Source organism: Oenanthe melanoleuca, chromosome 2, assembly GCF_029582105.1.
Source record: "Oenanthe melanoleuca isolate GR-GAL-2019-014 chromosome 2, OMel1.0, whole genome shotgun sequence".
Taxonomy (NCBI): Eukaryota; Metazoa; Chordata; class Aves; order Passeriformes; family Muscicapidae; genus Oenanthe; species Oenanthe melanoleuca.
This window is the reverse complement of record NC_079335.1, coordinates 79,761,855-79,780,170: the sequence shown is the minus strand read 5'-3', so window position 1 is coordinate 79,780,170 and position 18,316 is coordinate 79,761,855.

Genomic DNA, 18,316 nt, shown 5'->3' with positions numbered 1-18,316 from the left:
TCAGCGTCACAAGTAATCTTGGACCATTAAATTCATCAATATTCAGACACAGATTAAATTTAGAGAGGTGTAGACCAACAGTCTGTTTGCTATTTTTATATGGAAGTCACAGATCCACCTGTTGAGTTCAGCCCTAGTGATCAAATTTAGGTCCAGTGTCTCGTTAACACAGTTACTTTAGTCTTAAACCAGCTAACAGTAAAGCTGTGCATTTATTCCAACTCTTAGGTGTCTGTGAAAATATGATGTCAATTTTTAAATGCTTTTGAAGAAATTTATTTTTTCAGTAAATGGATAATGTCACAGTTTTTGGACACTTGCTCAGGTAACTAGTTGCTTTACTGCCATGTTTGTAGAAAATCAGTATAGCCCAGCTGCATTTTCAATTTTGTTTATCTGTTCAACTCTATAGCTGAACAGAAATAAGTACTGGGGAGAAAGCAGAGATAGTGAAAAAATCCTCTAATTTTAGAAGATACTCCAGGGAAAAATAAATTGATTCCCTTAATTTTGCCAGGAATGAGTATAACATAGAAATGAAGACAGGTAATATGTGTTAAATAGCCTTTTAGCTGGTTTTGAATTGTGGAGCTCTTTCCTGTGTGTTGTATCCCCAAGGGGCATAACCCACATTACATTGAAGGAATATTGCCTGAGTGATATACATATGTAGATGTACACAGCTCATGGGTATTATCACAGCAGGAACTGCACAAGAAATCCAGCATTGTATTATATGGCAAGGCCCTTCCCACTAACTAGGAAACTGGACATAAAAAGATCCTCATACTTATTTGGAGCTCCTTTGCTCATCTTTCTTCATGCTGCTTTCACACACAGAGCTATTTTGGCATTCATGCTGAATGAAGATCAAAATGATTTTGTACAGCACCTTTTGGGATGTATTCTAGTTACCTGGGGACACAGCTGGGCATTGCAATAGCTCTTAGTGCTAAATGTATTTGCTGTGGGAATACTCAGATTCACAGTAGATTGCCAGCACATCACTACAGGGTTCTTTCTTAAAAATGATTACTTGATTATTTCTTATTTTGCATTTTTATCAGAGTATAGTGCCATTGTTTACATAATTCTACATAACCTATAAGAAGTCAAGAAACCACAAAAAAGATCTTGTCTAATATCATAATACTGGTGTAAAAACAATGAGAAATGTAGCTATCAGACCAGAATAAATCTCTCTCACCCAGCCCCTTGTCTCAAGACAACACCCAGTGTTTTACTGGGTGTTTTAGGAGAAGGCATGCAATAGTAATGGCTTAACATGCTCACAGCCCAGCTTCCTTCCTTCCTACCTGTTGTGGCTTTAAGTTGGCACATGCTCTGAAGCATGAGATTGTATTTCCCTAATCTAATGCTATCCTATCTAATACTAGATTACCAGTTTTTAAAACCTATAGGGAAACTGTGGCTCCCAGAACTCTACTGCAAATAGATCACTTGGTTCAGGAAATATTAGGCACAGCAGAAAGCAGATGGTGTTTGGGATTCTGACATATGAACTTTTGTAAACTGAGCTGGAAGGGTTATCTCCCAGACTCTTTCTGCTAGAGGCTCCTGTCCTCCTGCTGCATCAGATGTGTGCTGGTATGCCAGCTGCACCCCTTCATTCACTGCTTTCTCAGCCCAAAACTCATTAGCAAAAGCTTGGTCCTCTGAGCTGTTATGCTAGACTGTGATGTGAAGCCTTCTGTTTATTGCTCTTCCAGGCTTGTAACATATCATGGGAGGCAGGTGGAAAACTGAGACACCATCCCTGTAGAACTCATCTGTAGGAACTCAGCTTCTGTAGCATGCTTAATAGGGGAGGTGCCAACCCCAAACTCTAATTTGAGGAAATTGCTGGAGTTTGTAAGTCATGCCTTAGCAAAAGATCAGTGAATTGTGGCTGTTGTACTGCCTGTAGTGCAGAGATGTGCAGGGAGTGACTGTGCTTATGGATGTGTTATGTCCCAGAGATAGCAAGGCTGGAACAGGAGCAGCTCTGAAATGTGATCCACAAGCCACTCAACAGCCAGCTCTCTCTTACCTGTTCTTTGACAGCCCAGTTCTTGGGCACATTTGTGTCTCCCACACATGAGAGCTGCTGCTTCAGTGAGTTATTGCTCTGAGATTACTCAGTGCCCTGCTGGGGAGGGTCTCAGGGGCAGCACCAGCCCATGCCTTCCTCCAGCACTGCAAGTCATAACAGCAACACAGTGCTGACAGAGAGTGGCTTCCATAAGCAAGACAAATTCTGAGATATTTGCAGAAAAAGCTCTATAACAGTGTTCCTATTTTGTAATGATTTTCATTTTTCTTTCTAGTCCAGAAAATCTAGAACTTGCCTTGTTAATTAGCTGCTCCATTCCTTCTCTATTTTACACATCTTTAAGCCTCTATTTATGGCATCTGAGTGCTGGTAATGCCATTGATAGGCATCTGCTTGCAGTGTTTTGGGTGTTTTCTGTCAGAGGTCTAGGCTGGAGCTTTCTCCAGCTGGCTATTGCACAGAGGCTGTCTGCCAAGTAGGCTTGGATCATTTCAAAGCCATATTGACTTTAATTCAGGCAAAACCTGTTGATGATAATGTTTTTTATCAACTAGAGACAGGCACCTTCTGAATTTGTCTCCTAGAGAGGAAAGGGAGTTTTAAGGCCCTGATCTGTTGAAGCTACAGTCAACAATCTGCCAAACCATCCTCTAGCACAAATTCTGATGGTTATGCTGCCTGTGTTTGCTTCTTCTGACACATACTTCTCTTCCTATTGGTTTCCTTGACGCAAAATTAGGGAATTCTGCAGTATGGGAAGTAAAATAGGTGGCCCTGGAGAATTCAATACCTTTATTACTCTGTTTTATTGCTCAAAAGTGTATTAGTCACACTGGTGGAAGCACACAGGAGACACACCCTTCCTTGGGGAATTTACAGCTTAACTGAAGAGCAGAACAAATAAATACTGGCAAAGGAAGAAGTGAGATACAGGAGGAAGGATACAGCCTAGGTAGACATTTTGATAAATATTTCATAAGCATAGGCTTGAACTTTTCCTGTACCAGTTGGTGAAGATTTATAGATAAGATTACAAAAACTTAGGGAATATCTGTCTGGGTCAGATCACTGCTCCGTTTAGCCCCAGATTCTGTTTCAGTGGCGGGAATAAATGATGCTACTTAAAGAAAGAAGATGAGCTTGGCCACTTTCTGCAGTCTATCTATAAAACCACAGGGAACCACAGTGCTCATCCGGCCTGACCTACATGACATAAAACTACAGAGCCTCACTGAATTAATTTCTCTTTGAACTAGAAGAAGATGTTGTGCACCTCAGTGACACTCTGCTGCTTAACACCAGCTGTGGATTTACCCACAGGTCTTTGTGGCTTTGTTTTCTTTTCATTTAACATGTTTGAAATGTTAATATGCTTCTTCTTTTTTTTTTTTTTTTTTTTTAATAAGTTATTATCATGAACGTCAGCATTTTTTTTTTCGCCTTTCTAGCTTTCACAACCTTGCAGTAGAAATAAAGAGCTACCATAAAACTCCATGTATCAAATGACAGAAGTTAGTTTTTGGATAGCAGAAGTTGAGAGAGGGAAGGACACAAATTCCATACACATGGAATATTTTCTGTTTAGATCCCAATGTCCATCATACTTCTAGTATCATTGAATAAAATCATTCTCTGTCTGTTTGGAAGATGGATGTTTCACCTATGTTTCTGTATGCCACCTTTTATATATTCATATTATATACATATATTATATATTATATTTTATATTTATATTTTACATATATGAAATGTATATTATAATATTTATATATTATATATTTATATATAAATTTCATTTTTTTTAATCTGGTGTTTGTGCTCATAGATCTCTTGGCTTGTGGTTTTCTGTTTTTTTGGGGGGTGTGTGTATGTGCTTGTTCATTTTCTTTGCTTTTGTTTATTTTTGTTTTGCTTTGTTTTTGATTTTTTTTCTTTATTTTTTTAAATTTAGCCACCAGTTACTTAAATACTTATATGATGGTTTGCCAACAGAAGAACATAATTTTCCACCATTAGGGAAGATATCTGCTTCTACTAACCTCACAGAAAAAGGCTATCCATATCTTGAACAGCTCTGACAACCATGTGCCTGATCCTTGCCTGATGAAAACTGGCTTAGGTCCACTGAGGTAAATGAAGCCTGACAATTAATGGCAGCTGAGGCACTTAGGACATATCAAATGAAGTGATACACAGAAATGCAAAGAGGCATCACAGTCATTGTTCAACAGTGTAATAAACTTCTGAAAGGGTTTTCTGCAGCTATCTGTGGTTATCTCAGGGAAATGCTTCACCCTGCAGTTTGCAGAACTTGTCTAAAGCTTTCCTTCATTATTTTTTCTTTATTTTGGTCCAATACTGAATATAGATAGAATAGACAGAAGGGAGGATGTTTGGAACAAATTCCTCCTCAATCGGCAGAGCATAAGAAACGTAACATAACCTTTGCTCTCTCAGTAACTTTCCAAAGCAGCTGCCTAGCAAAAACACCTTGGCAAATACTATTTTCTCCCCAACAAAGTAAATCATGCGTTGTAAGAAATTGTTATAGTATTTCAACTCTGTAATGATTTACTAGGTGCAAATCCAAAATATTTATGATTTCCTTGATGGGTTTACATTTTTTTTTTTTATGCTAGGGGAAACACATCCTGTAAATAATATAATTTAAACTGCTGTTCAGCTATATCTGAACATCATTGCTCAGAATTTTCAATAGTCTTTGCACTTTGCATAGATGCTTTTATTTATACCCTGACATGAAGGGGCATATTTCCAAATTTATGTAGTACATTAAGTTCACTGTGATTTTATTTTAACTTTGCAGATTTTCAACATTTACAGTAAATATATCTACTGATTTATTTTAATTACAAAAGTGCTTAGAGGCCATGCAAAGCATAAAGCTATTGTGTAATTACTTGTACACAAAACTGTCACCTTCCAGTTTATATAGAAACTGCTTGAAAGGTTTGAACAGATACTTGAGTTACATGGCAGAGGCAGGCAGAGGGGTTTCTGCATGGACCACTCAACTGGAGAGGTAGAGAAGGGGGACCCAGTGGGGACACACACACCCCCAGGCACTGAGGCCATCTGCCCCATTGTCCCCACCAAGGAGAGCATCTCAAAGCCTCCGGCAGCTGTCCAGCTGGAATGAGGAGGTTTGACTGCCAAAATGTCTTTCAATGGCTGAGGCAATCCAGAGTGCCTTTCTTCTTTCTGTTCTAGGCAGTTTAATTAGGAATGTGTACGCATATATGAGGAGCTGTTTCTGTTGTTCTTGTTATTTTACAGGGGAGCAGCACTCTAATGAGATGCTGCTATTAATTTTACTGTTCATGCCATCCCTGTATTTATGGTTGCTGAATCTGGAACATTTCACCATTCGGATTTCAGCCTTCTGTTCAAAATGAAATAGATGTGCGGAGCTTTGGCTTGGGGTTTACATAATCTCTGCTAACTGTGGAAAAGCTGCTGTGACTCCAAGGTGTGGATCTTTGCAGCTGTCTTGCTCACAGGGAGGGTGCACCCAATTATTGCCTCCTGCCTGGTGCAAAACTGCAATGTATCATCCAGGAGGCAGTGCTGTGGTCCCCTGGAGCTGGGCATTACCTGCTGAGTCCTCCTGGAAACCCATCAATAAGCAGTAGGGCCCTCTGCTCAGCTACCAGCCAGGCTGGCACTGAGTTTCAACTCGTTGTTTTCTCATGCAGTGGCTGTGGAAATAGTCCAGTCACACAATTAATCCACGAAGAGAAAGGCTGGAGAAAGCAGCTGGGATGCAGGCTCCAAATGAGAGCACTGCAATATGTTGGGGCACCTGCACATGGGTGGCATCCTAAGGCAGGACTCCCCTGGACACAGTGTGACATGAGGATGAGAGGAAGACCATGAGAGAGTCCTTCAGCCTTCCCTGTCCCTGGGAATGAGTTCAGGGCAGGCTCCAGATGGGTCTGGTGAAGGCCCCAACAACCAGCTGGGGAACCACTGGTCACATCCCCAACACCAGTAGGAAGGTGGGTAGGACATGACAGCTCACATGCTGCCCCTTGGCTCCAGTGGTTCACCCAGGATTGGCAGGTTTATCAGCAGAAACTTCTGGCAGTGCAGTAGGGAGCAGCAATCTTGGCTTCTGGAGCTGGACCTGCTCTTGAACCGAGTGTTATCAATGGAAAAATGTCTTCTTTGCTGACTGGAGCAGGATAAAATTTCTCTAATGAGAATATATTAAGGTTAGCACATTCCCATCTAGTCAGCCATGCTCAGAAATTGCCTATTAGATTTTTATTTAGATTTCTTTTTTTTTAAAAAAAATGAAAATGCAATACCCCTGTCTAAATCCTGGGGCATGAACAAACACGACATTTTAATAAGTGTGCTAATGTCCTTATTACAAGCCTCTTGGTGCACCCAAATGAAAGCCTTTCCTCACAACTCAATTATTTCCATTTACTCTATCTGCACAAAAAGCCCAGAAAAATAAGAGCTTAGGTGCATTTGGAAAATAGCAATTTTGAGTACTGTCAGATAAAGGTTGGGGGAGTGAGTCTCCAAAGACATTTCATAGATTGTTCCCTCCACAGTCTGTCCCAGCTTTGTTTCTAGACCCCATGCTGTTAGTGAAAGCAGCGATGCCTGTTTTATTGCTAACAAGAGAAGGAGGGAGAGGGAAGATGTGACACCCAAGACTGAGGGGAGCCATGGCTGTACGTGCACGTATTTGCTGTGCAGACGGCTGCTGAGCCCAGAAACAAAATGGAAGGCAAAGCAAGATCTGCTCCTCATGACAGCTTTATTGCTTTTCTCCCCTGGAGGCATTACGACACTTATTGTAGCGTTTTTGGGAGACTTTGAAGTTCCTTTACTTCTAATTGCAGAACTCATGTCATTTGGGGAATTTGAAAATAGCCTCTTTTCATCTTTTTCAGCAGTGAAATGGTACATGCTAACGTTTTATTCTGCACATTACGAATTCAGAGATACAGAAATGACTGGCGTTTCGCTCCACATCTTGCTGGGATTTTCTCAGCTGCAAAATGCCTACCCAAACCCAACCACTGCCACGCTGCCATGGGATGCCTTTTGGAGAAGTGTCTTGGGGAGCCAAGCTCCTGCCCCTCCAGGGGCAGCCTCATTGCCTCCAGGTGCAGCCCAGCATTGGTACCTGCTCCTCCAGACTCCTACCTCTGTGTGTGGTCCCCGTGCCATGTGCTTGCAGGAGCAAGCTGGGGGAAGATGGCTGGAGCTGCCATCCCTGGATTTACCACTGAACAAAGCGTGGACTGGGTGGTGACAGCTGGTGTGGGATCCCTGGGGCAGGGATGTGCATCTTCTGCCTAATCTGGGCCACAACAGAGCAAAGCATGGGCACCAGTAGAATGTAAATAATAAAAGGAATAATAAATTGCAAAATCAAGCCCTGTAATGAAAAAATAAATAATCTAGATAGACTGTCTCGGAGTGCCTGAGCCTGATTTATTAGCAATTCGGGCTGACCGGTATTATTATTAGGTAAGCAACTTGCAGTGATTTTTCACCTGATGCTCTGCAAATTAACTATGCTGCAGGATGAATGCAGGAGATTTGTGTTTATTGTTTTATGAAATTATACAGTAGGTAGAAATTCACTTGGAACATCACCACCATCACTTTGCAATTTTATGACCTATAGCGCATCTGACACACAGTAGCACTGCTGCTCAACACAGATGAACAGCAACATCAGTATCACTGGTCATCTGGAGCAGTGAATAACAGCCACAGGAGCAGAGCCAATGCTTATTTCAGGTTGGCACAGAAACCCACTCACCTGCAGGTTATTCTCATGTTTATTCCACGTGAAAGAGCAGAGGGAGGCTTTAGTTTACCGACACGTTTTACGCTGATGTTTCCTAGGCCAAAATTCTGAGCCAGGTATCCTAATTATGTACAATTTTCCCTCCCACCCTCCCTCACTGCAGTGACAGATGAATCAGTGATTGTGTTTATTTACCCTCCTCAAAGAGGATGCAATTATGACCCTGAGGAAAAAAACCCATTTGCATATGCAGAAGAAGCTGGTGGCAATTCACATTCTTGTTTAGCTCTTACTGTAGTAAATGGCATTACTGCAGAGCCCAAATATTTTTTTATGTCAGACTCTACTTACTGGTTTCCATTTCCTAGAGTCAATACAGAAATCAATCATGTCAAAAAGAAAATTCAATAAGAAAGTCCTTTATGGTATAAGCTTAATTATAGATATGTTTTCCCTTGTAAAAGTAGAAGAAATCCCAGAACTGGAGCCCTTTACACATATTTCTACACAACATGAATTAGCTATATTTATATGTAAAATATTATGAAAGAACTTTCATTATTCCTTACATAAAATGGGGAAAGGCCTGAAAAAAAATTGTGAATAAATCACTGCACGATGTCATCTTAACTGTGCTGACAGAAAAAGAAAAGCATTGCAAATTAAGTATGATACAGCAATATTTTAGCATCTTGATGTCTGTCCTGTAACACATTGATTCAGTCACAAAAGCCCATATCGAAACCTGTTGAGAAAAATATTGGGAACTGATCTGTCCCTGGTATCCTCAGATCCATAGAAACTCTGTTTACAGTCTCTTAATTATCTAACCAATGAACTGAACTTGAGAATTATGTTTCAAATGAGTTGTGCTGGGACATACTACAAGTGTTGGTGGCTTTTATGTGAGGAGGGATGAGGACTGGATTTTAATCTCCTATTATTTTATAAGGTGGGTATTTTTGTTTTTTTTTTCAGTGAACTAAATGGCATGAAGCAGAGCATCACAATCTAGCCCAGCTTGAGATACATATTTTATATGATGCTAAGGTAATTTCTTTGGGAAAATTTAGATCCCAAGAAAAATAAATTAAAAATTAAGCCACTTGTTGTGCTGCAAAAGAGTGAAATGACAGATTTTGAGGGTGGAAGCAGTCTTTACAACAGATCTAGAGTCAAACCTTACTCATCCATGTGTTTAGAAAGATAGAGTCAGCTTCACTTTCAAAAATATTAGAAAGTTCGCAATTAATTTAATCTCAAGAAGAGCACATATTATATGAATTTGACCTCACCTTTCTCCCTCCTTTCTTTTTTAATCTCCCCCACCTTTTATTAGGGATATAAGCAGTAACCCAGCACTAAATAATTTTCTCCTTGCAGCAGGTAACAACACTGGATAACAGCCATGTGGATAACAGTGATGTGTGTAGCAGCAATGCAACATGAACTTAAATCTCCACTCTTTTCCACTGTCCATTGTGGGATTTTATGAGGGATATCTAGTTCAGTGCAAAAGCACGTTTTCCCTATTCACTGCAGGCACAGTGCAAGATTTTAATATCTTAATTTCAAAACTACACATCCATCCTAGGAAAAATACAGAATGCATGTTGTGCCTGCTGTGTGCAGATCTATGCTAGAGGCAGCAAGTTAGACTCGGTAGAACAGGCTCTTAAAATTATAACTTGTTCCCAGACCAGTGCTTAATTTTCCCCTCCAGCAAGCTCTGTCACTGATGCTCAGCTGCTCTGCAACTCCTGCCTCTTCCCTTCTTTACTTACCCCAGACAGGCTGTGACATTCCCACTCCACCTCACCTCACCAAAGGTGTTCAGTCAACATGCCTATGATGTAGGCAAATATTTCCCAGATTTATTTGGCTAAACCCACTTTTGAGAGCAGGAGCAGAAGGATGGCAAGTGCAGTAGCCCTTTGTTATCTTCACTATAAAGTTACTGTCAGTAAGAAACAGAGCAAAGATCGATGTTTTTCTGAACGAAAATTGGAAGAATTCAATACCTAATTAATTCCTGCCTTTCAGTTCCTGTAACTGCTAACAATGCTGGATGCAACATTGCCAGCATTTCTTACTGTGCTTTTTTTCTATGTTTGTTTCCTACATAACACAACTCACACTGTATTTTTTGATATTTCTTTTATGTACTTAAGGCTTTCCTGCTGGTACCTTTCTCAGGAACCTCCAAAGCTAATTTGCAGAGGATAAAACACAGCTAATCATCACATGACTTCATACCAGCTATGACACTATCAGGCACATCTACAGCCAGAGGCAAACTAGCCACTACCATGAGAGAGAACCTTCATAAATAAAGACATCATGGCATTCTCAAAGCCCAAAGCTGGTCTTGGCCAGATCAGAATATAGAAGTGTATGCTGTGGGCTATTATCTCTAGTGTTTTTTCCTCCAGTTTCCATTTTGGTACTGTATTGACAAATAATGCATTATTTAAAACCATTGCATTTTATCTAAATTAATGTCATTTTCATCTCAAAAATATAATGCAATTTTAGTAATCCATCTAGTGAACTCCAAAGAGTAATGTCTGAGGGTCTATGGAAAACTGATTAACCTCATCAATGTAATTTTGAATCTTGTAATGTGGTCTGGTGACTTAGAACAATGCTTTTGTTTTGGCTCTACTGAAAACAAACACAAAAAAAATCACTTCTCTGTGCTTGAAACACAATAGTAAATATTTTTTTTCTTTACTTGAAGGAGATTGGTTTACTCTGGACTAAAATGAAATAACTTCCTCTAAGAATCTTTGATTGATTGCTACTTAGCTTTTAATACTTGAAGTATACTAGAGAGGCTACTTAATCAGTTTTTCAGATAAACAATGTTGACTGGTGTATCTAGATTATGAGGGAGATGCTTAAAAATATAATTTTATATGTGCACACACAATCACACTGAGAACAAAACAGAATTTCTGCATTTGCATATTACTGAATAAGATAGTATTGTGACAACCAATTTAAGAGCTCTGGAGAAAGTTTGATCTCATCAAAATCCAGTCAGAAGCTTCCTGAAGCTAAGGAAAAAAAGGGGGAAAAAAAGGAATTTTGTATGATGGAAGAGCAAATACTGCTCTTTCAAAAATATTAAACCAGAAACCACAAACTTTTAGATGTAAATTCTTGGCTCGATGAGCTGTCTACTAATATTTGCACAGTTCTGACAGCACTTCCTGGAACAAGTAGGAATGTGACAACTGTCCTGAATGGTACTAACAAGTGCCTCCTCTCACATGCCTTCACTGAAGGACTCACCATTAATCTTCTCTTAAAGCTTTGAGAGCAAATATAAAGAGGAAGTTTTAGACTGGAACCACTGAATTATCACTTCTGGAGAATCACTTCAGTGATTTGGTTATTAGGACTTGGGATCACTCATTGCCCAGGCAGCAGTTGCTCTACACCATGTAGGATAACCCTAAGCAGTAGGGATGCTCACATATGAGCCCTTCCTGCAGGTCATTCCAATGATTTTGTACCATTTCCATTCTGGATCACAATGAAAAGCCACAACAGGGACTAAAAGTGTATCTGAGGAGCTCTGCAAGTTTTCACCCATTTATATGTGTCAAAGAACAAGGCTTTTGTATGGAGTGACAACGATGCTGCTTTGAGCTGTGCCAGGTTAGTGCAAATTGTAATTCTGAATCACCACTATTCTCTTGAATGTGTTGGTCTCTGCCTTGACTACATCTCCTGCACTACATTTTAGTCAGGGGTTACACTGACTCATTACAGCAGGAAAATGGAATAGAGCAGAGGGAATTGCAGCTTTCAGTGCAGAGGTTAACTGAATTTCCACGGCATGTATTAATTTGGCTTAATGGTAGAATCAGGTAACTGCAATTCAATTTCTCTGATTTTCAAAAACTGTTCAGAGCTCTGTTCACCAGTAAGGTGATGAGGAAAATCACTCTGCAGGAGAGAGTTCTGAACTTCTCTCACGCCACACCACAGACAGAATAAATTCTGTAGATTTTTTTTTCTTGGACTGCTGTCACTAGATTGGGTTCAGCGTGGTGTTTTCCTCCATCTGTGCACCTGCCTCTGTGATTCCTTCCTGGATGCTAACACCACCATGCCTCCTCACCTTTCAGGAACTGAGCTGTTTCTTATGACTATGTCAAGACAAGAAACAGTGACTGCAGAGGTTTTTTCTGAGTCATAAACTCTATGAAAATGCTAATATGTCATCCACATTATTATGTATTTTTGTAAAAATGCTTTGAAAGGAAGAAAGAAAGTGTGAAAAAGGAGGAGAAAACACAGATGAAAATTCAGTGAGAGGAAATAGTTTGGGAGCTGTCTGTGTATGCTCACAGAAATCTATAATGGAGCCTAAAAAGCTCATTGCTGTCACTGCAGCAGCAGGAGGCTGAGTTGTGCAACCCCAGCGTAGTTACAATGACACTTGATGCGCAGTTGGTCCCTTTCCAATTTGGATGATCAGACTTCAGGGAGGATGGAGAAATCCCCTTCACAGCCTTTCATAATATGCTGTTGTGGAAACAGTGAGGGAGCCATGGCTGGTACAGAGAAGGAAACAGAAGAGACAGTTCAGAGGCTGTCTGCCCTTGGCAGTGGAGCTATAGACAAGGTGTGGTGAAAGGAAAGCAGGATGGCGGAAACAATGAAATGAGTGTGATGGAGAGATGCCCAGAGCTCAAAGTCCATAAATAGCTCAACATTTTCCAGACAAGTTCTGGTTTGTTGGTCTTTTTCCTATTTTATTTTATTTTATTTTATTTTATTTTATTTTATTTTATTTTATTTTATTTTATTTTATTTTATTTTATTTTATCAATTTTTTCCCCAGGAGGAAGGGCTGATGATGAAGCCATTCATGATGAAAGAGATGAGCTGACATAAAAATACATTCTGCAAAGAGCAGCACATTTGCCTATTTCTAAATCACAGGAGTCCTTTTTTACTATTATGCCAATAGGAGTAAAGACTGTTAAGGAAAGTGGTATGATTTCTGCTACATCTTAACTGGGTTTTATTTTCTTGGCATAACTTAATCGATTGGTGCTTCATTCCAAGTAACATGGGCCTTATTTTTTCAGTTATGAAAGAAAAATTATTTATTTTTCAATTTGTGTGTTTGTATGAGTATGATACTGGAGTATGGGGCAGGCATGTATGGCTGTACTAGTAAGTTACACACACCCAGGATTGTGCCTAGGCACAGAATGTGCTTGGGCTACTTGGTGTTACAGATTTATGCTACTTAAATTTCTCCACCTCTAGGGTGTTGTTACCACAGATGACATGTTAGGAATATCTTCTGGTAAATTCCAGTTCCCAAACCTTGGCTAGGAATTGTTTGAGGGGACTGGATATGGGGCAAAAGCCCACGAGGTGGTTATCCTAATGTTCAAGAGTACAGATCATTGCTGTTCAGTGCTCAGAAACAAACCTAGGCAGTACTTTGCTATTGTAAACTTAGACTGTGCTTAGTTGCCTCCCAAGTCAGTGAAGCAGACTCCACCATTACTGTTTGGACATTTACACAGATTTCCTTCACAGTATGATTCTTGTTGATGACATGAATTACAATTTATTTAATGTGTATATGAAGTAACAATAGAAGGTAAAACCTTTCCAGTTTATACATATCAATGCAAGAAAGCTTGTGGGACCCCACTGTACTGAGTGCTGTGCCAACATACAGGGAAGAAACTGGAGATGGTCTTGCAGGGAGCTGCCTTGATGAGTACAAGCCATGGACACATTGACTGCAAGGAGAAGTGGAATGAACTGGTGCAAAGCCTGGTGAAGAAGACAGTCAGGAGCAATGTGATGGGAGCCTACATGTGTTTGAAGAGAAGGTGCAAAGGTGTCTGACCCAAATTTCTTTCAGTCAGTAGGTGGTATAACAAGCATGGTATTAGCAGATTGTGGATGGGAGGATTGAATTAGAATAACATAAGGAAAATATTTTCTTCACTAGCAAACTAGAGGAGAGGGACAGGATAGCAGTAAAGGTTGTTGAATCGCTGCCAATGAGGTTTTGCAAGACTTGTCTAGAAAAGGCAGTGGGTGACCCAACCTAATACTGTTGTGATTTGTCTCTGAGTGAAATGAGCTGGATGGGCTTGGTGATCCTCAGCTAGCACTGCTCCTTCTGCAAGGTACAACCCATGTTCACCAATGCTGGGCATGAGCCTTGTCCAGAAAAAACTAATGTTGACCAAAAACTGTGCAGGAACTTCTACAATATTCTAGCTATGATACTCTAAAAGGGGAACTATTCAACTGAATATTGGTTCATTTAGTGCCACAGTTAATTGACTTGGTGGTGCTTGGGCAAAGGATTTTGCAGTCTTAGTGATCCTTTGATTCTATTCACATAATTACTTTTTCTCCCTTGTTTTATGCTCTGCCCCTGCAGACCAGCAGTGGAGTTTACCTTTTGAAGAAGTGCATTCTTGTTATAAGTAGAAATGATTTCATTCATATGCTGGGAAATTTACTTAATCTGCAATTTAGATATTGAAGGTCATATTTCAGCTACTTTTTCTTTCTTATAATAGGTAACCAATTGCAATTTTTGTCTTTACAGGAGTTTTTTTACATTCCTATTGTGAAACGTGAATATGACCTCAAGGAAATGCAAATTTTGCTTATATGCACAGAAAGTACTCAAATCTGCTGACAAATAGATGTCAGTAGTTTATAAGAACTTGGTATGCACTGAATATTAGGATGCACTTGAAAGATTAATCAGAGACCAGCTCATGGACATATTGGCCAAACTGCACAAATATGAGTGAAAGCCACTCACAGCCAAATTAACTTAATAGAAACACTGTTACTAGCACAGCACAGTGCACTAAAGATAAAATACAGTATCTGGTCAAAGAGGAGAGCACAGCTAAGCATTTCATCCATTAACTGTGCAGCTTCCAGTCCAGTCACACAGTTAGCAGTGATTTGTGTGTTTGAGGCAATGGTGCAACAGCATGGCCCACTACCAAAAATCAGCATCCCTGGTGAGCTGGAGCCTTGTGCACCCAGCACTGGGAACACAACAAGGCATGCAAAAGCTGTTTGGTGTTTCCAATTTGGAAAGGCACACCATGAAACTCAGCCTCAGCCTCTTCCACGCCACCCACTCAGGATGCCCCTCATTACACACCTGCAATGACTGTGAACAGCACCTTGCTGCACTCTGCATTACAGCTTGGCTGATACATTCTAAAATATTCTACATTGCTTGTGAGGCCATTTAAAAACCTGCCCAGGTTTAACCTCCACACTTATTTGAATCAATATTAAAGTTAGAATTGAGGGTGGGTTATTTTATATATTTGTGAAAGTGCTCTCATTTTATTCCAAATATTTTGCTTTATAATAAAAAAAAAAAATTAATTAAAAAATTCTTCAAATGGAAAATTCTCTTCTCTTCAGCTCTTGGCTGCTGAAAAGATCCTTGGTGTTTAGGGAGTTTCAAAACCTAGTTTTAACTGTTAGCTAGTTTAATTGTTCACATGTTGTTAACACAGTCTTCACTTTCCTTTTAAAAAAAAAAAAAAAAAAAAAAAAAGAAAAGAAAATAGGCTTTCCCTGAAGATGCAAATTGGAAAAGGAATGAAAACCTGCCAATTAAAACTATTTCACAAGCCCTAAAATTTTCCCTGGATTCAAAAAATGCAGTGCCAACCCTGAGCAGTTCTGTAAGAAGAGGAGAGAGGTTTTGTCGGTGTTGCACCGTGTTCTGCATGTTTGTTTCATCCTGCTCTATATGAGTTTCATTCTGGTGAATAGTAATGTTGTTCCTGTAAAGTGTAGCTTTGCTTGCTTCCCCGTGGCAGCAGAGGTTATGAATTCACCTAAATGCATGTTCTGTGTCCCCCTCCACTGTACTTCCTGAAACCACTGGGCTGTCACAGCAAGTTGCTGTCAGAGATATTAAGCTCCCACTGGTTACATGAAAACAGGTGGCTGGGAGAAGAACAATCCTATTAGCATCCCCACAGAGGGGAAAGTTGCAAGATAACTTCACCTTTTGTTCATCACAGGAATTCAACAAGGCAGAAACACTTGATGGAAAAAAAAAGGTTCCTTATGTTGAAGAGGCATCTTCAAGTGGCACTTTATCAGATGCTGAGGAACTTGACCATGAGATCTGACACTTTGCTACTGGGTTTCTTATTAAGGGGTGCATTTCTTCCATGGGGCTGCTCTTTGTGTAACCTCTTCGTACATGTTTGGAAAGTCTGACTCATGGAGAAGTGTAACTGCAGCTGTGCATCAAGGAGCTTCTGGAAGAAATATAACAACCAAATCTCCAAAGCTGTACACTGTGGGAAAGAATGCAGTCTTGACAGAATCCAGGGAGATCCAGAGTCAGCTTGTGGAGTGGGCAGAGCAGGCAATTGCCCAGAACAGCAAAATACCCTTGGTGAGAGTGGTGATTGCTGCATTAGGAAGTAGGCTTGGCCTGCTGTGACTGCCAAGAGTCTTGGTGGGTATGGGGTAGCTCCTCACAGAAACCCATTCTCCCCTCACCCAGGACAGGAGAAACACCAGGTCACTCCTGGTCCAGCTCTCCAAGCCACTGCAATTGTCCCACCCTCACTTCTCATGGAAGCATCAGCCTAATCCCAACTTCCTCCCCAGTTTCTCCCTCACATCCTAATCATCATATCAAAACTCACCTTCCCCACACCTCTGAAAAACCTTGGGCTGGCTTAAGATGTGCAGCAGTACAGCACACTGGAAATGCCACAGGCTCACTTCTTTTGAGAAGCTCCATTGCAGCTTCTCCACACCATTTTAAACAATCCTAAAAGTGTGCTAGGTGCTGCAGCTGTATTAAAGCACAGGCCCTGATCCTGTACCACTGACATCAGAGAAAGTTTTGCTACCAGACTGAATGGTTACAGCTTAAAAGCATATGCATTTAAGACTGATTATGTTTTGCAGCTTTAGACTATAAATATGCAAAATCTGTGGATATTTAAATTCGTCTCTTACACCTGTTGTAATATTAATGCTTAAGCAGCTAAAACTCTTATTCTAGTCTTTGTTGCTAGACTGTTTCAAGGTTCATAGCCTGATACTTGTGAAAAGTTGAGTAGAGGTATTGCAGAAAGTTGTCTGCTAAGTGAAAGAATCATTCTGATTACATTTTAAAAGTCCATTCTCATCCTAGAGGAATTACTGGTCCTCCTGGCATTCCAATTTTATGCACCAGTACCTTCAGCAGAATCAGTCATCTCTCTGAAACTGGAACAAACTGCACAACTAAACCCTGTGGGAGAACTGTGCAGTAAAGTGGCCTTGGGGAAAAACTGCAGAGATGAACCAGCCAGGCTTCACCCAGTTTGTGAAACAGAGTCTCCTCCTCAAAAAGGCAGGAATAAAACAAGATCCCTCTAAAGGAAGCTCCTCTTTGCCTTTGCTTTCCCAGGTGTGTATACTGTGTTTTGGCTGAGGTGGTTTATTTTCTTCTCAGTGGCTGATAGGGCTGTTTTGGACTTTTGCTGAACACAGTATTGACAACACAGGGATTTCATTGCACAGCAGTGCTTTCAGGGTCAAGGCCTTTCCTGTGTCTCACCCCAGCAAGGAGGCTGGAGGTGCACAAGAAGCTGGAAAGTGACACAGCCAGAAGAGCTGACCCCAACTGATTAAACGGATATTGAATATCATATTGTGTCATTCTTAGCTATAAAACCAGGGGGAAGGTTGACTGGGGGGACTGCTTCTCAGGGACTCACTGAGCATTGACTGGTTGTGAGCAATAGTTCTCATTTTCATCACTTGTCTTTCTGGGGTTTTATTGCTTCTCTTTCTTGTTTTCCATTATTACTATTACTATTACTATTACTATTACTATTACTATTACTATTACTATTACTATTACTAATTGTTGTTGTTGTTGTTACTACAATTATTAAAATTTTCATATCTCAACCCATGGGTTTTCTTATTCTTACCCTTCCAATTTCCTCCCCACCATTCTGCAGGGAGGTAGTGAGCAAGGGGCCATGTGATGCTCAGTTACTGGCTGGAGTTAAACCATGACAGCTCAGGAAAGTCCTCCCTTATGGCAAGAGGGACTTTTTTCTGCCATGCAGAAGCAGCTGGGGGATGAAGCTGAGGAGAGGAGCTGGCTGGACTCCAGCTATAAGGAGCAATTACAGAAGTTACCTGAGCTCCCAGAGATGTTCCCACAGCCTCAGCCAGCCTATCACTGCCCCAAGCTCTCCACTGCCAGCCTCCCTTGCCCTCCCTGAAAAGAGATGCTTAATTGTGTTACCTCATTTTGCCTCCTTGACTGAGAGCTCGACTTGCAGCTGAATTAATTTCTATTGAAGAAAAACATGCCTGATGAAGAAAAGTGTTTGAGAGGACAGATCTTTTGGCTAAAACTCAAATCACTTCATTTTTACTTCTTTAGTGAAGTATTT